Here is an 8,605-nt window from a genome sequence, read left to right on the forward strand (position 1 = left end):
TACATTGGATCTCGGATGCAAGAGGATACCGCCGCACGGGAAACATTTCAAACCTGAGGTGTGGCGTGAAAAATTACAAGGCATTTATAAAGGTCGGTAACTTAAAGGTGCTCCTCGGATGCCCGACGTGTGAACTCTTCGAATTCACCCCGACGTTACTCAAGATCAGTGAAGGGAAGATCCGTTGAACCAATTCTCAAGACCGACGACCGAAGATGAAGAACAGTTCAGAAGAACCGAAGAGCGTCCCCAACTTGAGGACCTATGGTCGGAAATCAGGATGTCATCCGCGGCCGAACTGGTGTTGGCCAAACTTAAAATGGGAGAAGAACTCGCACCGCAAGTCGAAGACTTTGGCCGCGTGAAGATGCTGAGGATCAAGACTACAACATTGGTGGCCAGTTCGGGGGGCTACTGAGGGAGTCTAGGACCAAGGGGTCCTTGGGCCTCCGGCCTATCTCTACGGGCCGGATTCCTGGGCTACTTCTGGTAGCCGATGACATACCCGAGGAGTATTCCACAAGACTTGGTGATCAATACAAGGACTCTACACCGACGTAGCCGACTAAGACTCTTGTTATCCTAGACCTATGGTGCATTATATAAACTGAAGCCATGCTAGTCGATAGACAATCTCGTATTCATATGATCATTACCTCTAGGGTTTAGACCCCCAACATATGATCTCGTGGTAGATCAATTATGTACTCTTTACTACTTCATCAATACAACAAGAGCATCACGTAAGGTTTACCTTCATCAAGAGGGTCCGAACCTGGTTAAAATATCTTCTCCTTCATCCCTTGTTACCCATCAACCCAAGATCCATAGTTGGGATCCCCTACTCGAGATCAGTCGGTTTTGACACCGACAGTGAGTCAACCTTAACATTTTATAATGTTAAAGAACCATGTTAATTGGGTTGGGTTGATTGGTATTTCCTTTGTTTCAAAATGCTCCCTCGGATTTTGTTTTTCTTTAACTGAATTTGTGTATTGTACGGGCTTTGGTTCATGAATATTCAACATGCAACACTTGTATGTGCTCGTGTTTTGGTCAATTATATGTATTTTTCTCCTCAGCGATTTGTTACATTCACTTGGATTCTAATTGGAGTTGCAAATAAATAACTTCATTCTGTTTACCATAAAAAAATGGACTCCGCATACGTTGAAGGTTATTGCTTATAAGAAACGGTCCTTCTTGACACCATTGTTGTATTGTAGGTTATGGAGTACATACAATTTTTGCAACCAAAAAAGAAAATGAAGTGCGTCTGGGTGTCTAGATATTATTTTCGAAATTATCTGAACTCCGAGAGGAAACCAGTTGTGGGTTGATACATTATGATCTCTTTTGACATTAAGCTTGAGAACCTAAAACTTTACTAACATTAGGATGAGACTTTCGTTAGATCTATATGTCAAAAGAGCATTGCATTAGTAACGTGATTCCTTTCTTTATGTTGTGGTTGGACTTGGAAGCAGAGGAATAGAAATTTGTTTGTCTCTTGGTAAGAAAAATAAATGTTGCCCCGTCGTTTGTCGTTTGTCTGAATGTAATTCGAAGAACTGATTCAAATACAATATTGAGAAGCACAGCTTAGGGGACTTCAAGTGGTCAAAGCTGTAAAAAAAATGAGGTGTTTACTGTTTTGATTGAAAAAACACCTAAGAGACCCCTAAAACTTGTTCGGCCCTTGAACTTTTTAAATGTTATTGTAAATCCATCCGCGAAACCCTTATATGTACAGTTTTAAAGGCAGTATATAGTTCAACCCGTAAACCGATGAAACCTCGTTGAAGCAGACGCGTCGCCATGAAACTGACTGTAATCTACCATGAACTGACCTAAATCCGTCGCTGCACATCGGAAAAAGCCGCAGCACGCCGGAATTTACCGCCGCCGGTCCGAATTATGGCCAGCACGAACTCCACTACTGAGGCAAGGCCGTCCACAGGCAGGGCGAAGCAGGCCACCGGCGGCCCGAATCTGGGCGGGGCGGCACCACGGAAGAGCGGGGCGGGGGAGCTCGCGTGGCCACAATGGTGAACACACACGCAACGGCTGGGCAGGTGCGCGAGGGAGCGCGTGGTCGAGGCAGGCGACACAGGGCTCCTCCACTGCATGCATGGCCGGGAACGGGCGGCACCAGGACGAGGCGGGGGCGAGGCGAGGCAGGCGGCGCAGGGCCCCTCCAGTGCATGCGTGCTCAGGAAATGACGGCATCGGGACGAGGCGGGGGCGAGGCACACTGTGACCGAAGAAAAATAAAAATAAAAAATAGGCTATAACAGAATACAGTTTCAATTGCAGTGTGGCAATTTGGTATCATAAAAACAATTAACAGTGTCCTTGTACTCGTTTTTAAGGGTGCTTTAAGGGAATTTTTGTCCAAAAGGACCCCCTGTCGAGTGAGATTGTTAAAAGAGACCACCTGCGAGTGGAAACGAGAAAAAAGACCCCCACCCCGGGCGGCGGCAGGCGCGCCAGGCGGCACGTGGCACCTGCCGCCACCGCGCGAGGCGGCCGTGGGGCCTGCCGCCACCACCCCTGGTGGCCGGGGCCTGCCACCACCGGCAGAGGCGGCCAGCGCCGGAACCCGTTCCCGCCCACACCTGTCCGTAACAGACAAAGCCGGGTGGGCCCTGCCGCCTCGGGAGCAGGCGGCCAGTGCACTGTTTCCGCGGAGCCGACACTGTTGCTGATTGGCTGATTTCCGCGCGGCCAGATTCCCAGGCTTATTTCCCGCTCGCACCGACGAAACAGTGGGAATTTTTCCCGCTCTCCACCGACGAAACAGTGCGAAACTTCTTCTTTATAAGCGAACCGCGTCGCTGCCTCCTCTCTCACTCTCTTCTCCTGTCGTTGCCTCCCGTGTCACTCTCTTCTCTTTCTCACTCTCTTCTCTTTCTCACAAGAGCTACTCCGTATGAATGTTTATGTGGCGATTTAGGACGGTTTAAAGTTAGATTTTGAAGACATTGTAGTTGAAGAAAAGATAGATCAAGGTAAGAGCTTTCCATATCTGTTGGTTGTGTTTGCATGCATGATGTATTTATTTTGTTTGATTAGTTTCTAGGTATGTGTTTTCTTTTGTCTTTGGGAGCGTATTATCACTTTTGTGGAACTATTTTGAAGACATTGTAGTTGAAGAAAAGATAGATCAAGGTAAGAGCTTTCCATTTCTGTTGGTCGTGTTTGCATGCATGATGTTTTTATTTTGTTTGATTAGTTTCTAAGTGTGTGTTTTCTTTTGTCTTAGGGAGCGTATTATCACTTTTGTGGAACTATTTTGTCATGCGATATCAACTACTAAGTTGAAGATCAAGGTATGAGACTTTGTTCATATTTGTGTTCATGTGATAATAGGTCGACTATGTTCATATATTACCGATGATTTGTTCGTGTTTGCATGCAACTGGTATTTAGAAAGGAGCCGGAAAAATGCCTATGTAACTAGCATTTTTGTAAAAAACATGTAATAATATGTTAGCTCCATTAGTATTATTACATGCAAGACGCGTGTAATATATTTGTTTATTTGATAATTTATCAACCCCGTAGAAATATGACTCGTGATATATATATATATATATATATATATATATATATATATATATATATATATATATATATATATATATATATATATATATATATGCAGTATGTATTTTTAGACTTTTGCTAGCACGGCAATAATTATGTGTGTAATATTTTTGTTCATATGAAAATAGGTGCAATTCGCTGATATTATTCTGGTGATATATTATATTCGGAAGGATATCCTTATTTAAACCAGAGGTATGAATGACATATTGTAATTCATCTTCTATTTATTTTATAGATGTAGTGTCACGATAAATGATACAATATAAATTATTATGCGTAGATGTAATGGATGTTGTTAAATTGTTATATGTAAAAAAGATAAGTAATGGATGTTGTTATTACAATGTAAATCTAAAAATATGATTTTTAATGGACTAACGATGTAAATATGGCTGCTCGTTAGGTACTATGGAAAATTTGTTAGTGTTTTATGGGCACATCGTACATGAGGGTCCTTCTGGTGTGGATGTGTCTAGGTGCGGGATGACTACGGTTGTAGTGAAAGACATGGTTAATGTAGAGTATGCGGCAATTAGAAGGTGCATCCGATCGGTGTTTGGTTCAGCGATGAATGGAAAAAAAATGACCCTGGAGGCTTTCGTGGTTGAGGAAGGAAATCGTTGAGTTCTGCGACGGGTTACTGGTGAAAGAGCATGGGCGTCGTACATGGGTTTTGCAAGCAATCCCAATAACTCCATGTATGGACAACCCATGGTTTATGTGGAGTTCATTTCTGCCAGTGATGTCGCCGAGTGCAGTAGCGGTGCCGGTGAGGCCGAGTTGGCCATAACTGTAGCCCCCGACGCCGGCCCATCGGAACCAAGCGGTGGCGAACATATGGCCATAACTGTAGCCCCCGACGCCGGCCCAACGGAACCAACAGGTGGCCAACAAGTGTATGACACGGGATATTGGTCTACGGTCGTTGACATGAGCGAACATGTCGAGGGATTGCCGGAGGCGCTATATGATGACGATGATGGTCATTCTTCTGCGTCTTCGGAATCAGATGATGATGAAGTTGTTCCTCCTGAGAATGCGGTCGCTGCAGCAATCAACCCAGAGTTTTTACAGGTTATGAGCATCACCAATGAATTTCACTCTGTTGCTGGCCTAGACGCGGGGAGTCTGGCCGTTGGACAGATTTTCCGAGATAAGAAATCTGCTAAACAAGCAATACATAGCTATGCAATTGCTATACACAGGCAACATAGAGTGAAGCAGTCTGATAAAAAGGAGTTGAATATCATATGCATCCATCGCGAAGCGGGTTGCCGCGGAAGAGTTATTGCTCGCCAGAAGCCTGGGGTATGTCAGCCATGGCATGTCACAAAAATAGAGCAACATGGTTGTGAGGAAACCGGCACTCTTTCAGAGCACCGCAACGTGACTGCAGAATATGTGTCACAGGTGATGCAAACCATTGTGCAGCAAAGTCTTAATATTAGTATTAGGGCTTTGCATGCAACTGCATCTGATCTGATTGGTTTCCCTGTCAGCTATAGCAAGGCTCTTCATGCAAAGGAAAAGATATTTCAGAGGTTGTATGGAACCTATGAGGAGGCGTACTCTTTTGCCCCTAGAATGTTGCATCAGATTTCAGTTGCTAATAGGGGGACTCAAGTTTTCCGAAAAGAACGTCCAAATCCATTGAACCCGGACGAGCAAATCCTGGACCGCTTATTCTGGGCATTCGCCAGACTATACAAGCATTCAAGAATTGTCGTCCAGTTGTATCAATTGATGGTACATTTCTCACTGGAAAGTACAAGGGCACACTCTTAGTGGCGATGGCAGCTGATGCAAACAATCAACTTCTTCCTATTGCCTATGCACTAGTGGAGAGCGAAAACAAACATAGTTGGCTATGGTTCCTGTGTTGCCTGAAGATGGGTGTCATCAAAGATCGGGAAGGGGTTTGCATCATCTCTGATCGCAACACCGGACTATTAAGCGCGCTTGAGATAATTAAGGCTTCACAAGATCCAAATTGGGGGTGGCCCGATCTGGAGACAAGGTGGTGCATGAGGCATTTGGCAGCTAATTTTTATTCGAAATTCAAAAACAAAGATTGGTTCAAGCTATTCAAGAGGATGTGCATGCAGAAAACTACAGCAAAAATGAATGCTATCTGGGCAGGTATCAATGGTCAGATCGAGCGTGCATCCCTCCCGGCGAGAGAAGACCGGAGGGGTCGTCGACCAGCAATAAATTTGAGCCAGTGGATTAATGAGAATTGTCCCAATTTGTACAAGTGGGCGCAGTCTCATGACACAGGCGCTAGATACGGTATAATGACAAGCAACATGTCCGAGGTGTACAATGGTGTTCTTAAAGGGGTGAGGGCACTACCTATCACAGCACTAATTGATGAAACTTGGAACCGGACTGTGTCATGCTTTGCAGATAGAGTCACCGTTGCCAAGGCACTAGTTGACTTGAACAAGACCTGGTCTGAGAAGATGCAAAGACATCTTGATGACAAAGCAAAGAAGTCGCAAAGACATGGGTGCAGGCAGGTAGATGCACTTAGGAATAAATGAGAAGTTAGTGTGCGAGCAAAGTTTGTGAAGGGTCACCACAGGGGAGAAAAAAAACAAGCTGTGACGCTTGGCGCAACCTCGTGTGAGTGCACTTGCAACAAGCCCAAGCTTCTGGGATATCCTTGCAGTCACGTATTGCGGGCAGCTGCAGATCAACAAATTAGTGTCGAGCCATACGTATCACCATACTTCAACATGCACAATTTGTACAACACTTGGAACGGTGAGTTTTGGGCATGGGGCATTGATACGAACTACAAGCAATTATGGCCAGAAGGCACCACATGGGTTCCAGATCCCGCATTGATGAGAACCAGTAAGGGACGGCGTCAGTCTAGGCGTCATAGCAATGACATGGACCACAGCCAGTTGGGAGAACCAAGGCGATGCCGCGTATGTAGGTGTGCTGGTCACCCGCGTAGGGAGTGTCCGTATCGTAACAACAACACTGCGTGATATGTAATCATGCTATGTATTCATAATTTAATCGTGATGTAATATTCGGAATATGTATTTTAATTTAATCGTGATGTAATATTCGGAATATGTATTTTAATTTAATCGTGATGTAATATTCGGAATATTTAATTTTTTTCATCGTGATTGCAGGTTATGGCTGAAATGCCCCAGCTTTTGAATGGTTATCACGACAACCACCACCGTTGCCAGCTTTTCATAAATCCAAATCATGAAAATCCTCCTCAGACCTTCCGGCTTCGAACTGTAAAGACGCCCTGGTCAATAGAGAATCGGTTCCTTGAACACCTTGAGGCTTATGGACTCCTAGATTTTGCGAACATCGCAGCTCGTCGAGGTAGTTTTACTGCCGACCCATCCCTTTTGACATCCCTCGTTGATAGATGGAGACCGGAGACCCACACATTTCACTTTCGATGTGGAGAGCTTGCACCTACTCTAAAAGATGTGTCAATGATCACAGCTTTACCAATTAGAGGTGTGCCAGTGGTACATCCACGAGTTTCTCCTAATTGGCGAGCAGATGTCTCTGCCCGTCTGAGGCTCGAAATGCCCATATCAGATCGTTCTAGTCCGCCTCGAGGTGTCCCACACAGCTGGCTTCATATTAACTTCGAAATTTTATCTACCCATGCTGATCCTGAGACAACGAAGAGACACTTGTTTGCATATTTGTTGTGGCTCTTCGGTGTGATGTTTCCTAATTCTCACGGGGATGTAGTTTTGCCTGGTCTCATCTATTTTGCCGCAAATATAGTAGACGAACCTTTACCCCAAAATCCACCATATAGATTTGGTTCTGCTTTGCTTTCTCACACATACCGAGGGTTGTGTGATGCCACTCAAAAAACGGCATTCACATCTAAAGCTCCATTACTTTGTGTCTCCTACGAGTTTCTACAGTTGTGGTCCTGGGAATACTTACCTGTAGGACGACCGCAGATAGTAGAACCCGCAACCCCGTACAACTATGGTGAGGGTGTTGTAACTATGTCCACTCGGTGGATGCTGGGTCGAAAAAAATGGTCTACTAAAATTGCAAAAAATTGTTACCCCATATACCATGATCAGTTTGAGCTTCTTAACGACTCACTAATAACATGGAACCCATGGACTGAGGCGCACATTGATATGGTATTTGGTTCGCAACACATGCCAGTGGAATGCGTGAGAGATAGTGCCTTTTGGATGACTCGCTGCAATTTACTCTATCTATGGTTTGTGGAACCGTATAATCCTGACCGTGTCATGAGACAGTTCGGTCTATATCAAGATATTCCACCACCGGTTCCAAGATGTATCGACGAAGAAACTCATAAGTAAGTAAGATGTGACCTAGCTAAATAGATATTCCATCAACTATTCTTGAATTTTTTTTGTTATCTATAATTACAGGATGAGCAATATGGGCAGATCTGGTGTGGACTGGAATGCAGAAAACATTGAATGGATAAATCAGTGGAATAATGAAGCTCTACAAAATATAGTGCCTCAGCAACGGTAATTTTACTAATGTTAATTTAATTATGTGCTTATAAAATACAGAATGTGATGTCAATTTAGTAATGTTAATTTATTTATGCAGAACGTACGATGCAACTACGACAAAAGCGTACTATAATTGGTATCGCATGAGCACGCGTACTAGATTGACGAGTGAACCACCTACGATGCCAACACATCCAACGCATATGGAACAGTTGCAGAGACGGATGGACACATCATCAGCTTACTATCGTGACTCCGCGGTAATAATCAACATCTTGCTATTCAGGTCCATCATTTCATGAACAATTTAACCAACGAACAACAATTTTTTCAGATTGATATTTGCACCCAAGTACAAGCGATGGCGAGGGAAGGAATGCGAGCCCAGGGAATTGATCCTAAAGGCAGGTCGTGGTTTAAAAAAATTAGCGAATTCGTGAGCACAAGGTTTACGAGATGCGGTACAGAGAACGACGTTGTCACTG

General features: G+C 44.3%; 1 long non-coding RNA gene across 1 annotated transcript; it reads left to right on the forward strand.

The window, feature by feature from the left end:
* The first annotated feature begins 7,758 nt into the window (after positions 1–7,758).
* Positions 7,759–8,238, forward strand: LOC123404215. Its single transcript, XR_006611685.1, has 3 exons — positions 7,759–7,951; positions 8,028–8,132; positions 8,218–8,238. It is a non-coding gene; the product is annotated as an uncharacterized LOC123404215 (long non-coding RNA).
* Positions 8,239–8,605: the final 367 nt, after the last annotated feature.

Source organism: Hordeum vulgare, chromosome 6H (genome assembly GCF_904849725.1).
Source record: "Hordeum vulgare subsp. vulgare chromosome 6H, MorexV3_pseudomolecules_assembly, whole genome shotgun sequence".
NCBI lineage: Eukaryota > Viridiplantae > Streptophyta > Magnoliopsida > Poales > Poaceae > Hordeum > Hordeum vulgare.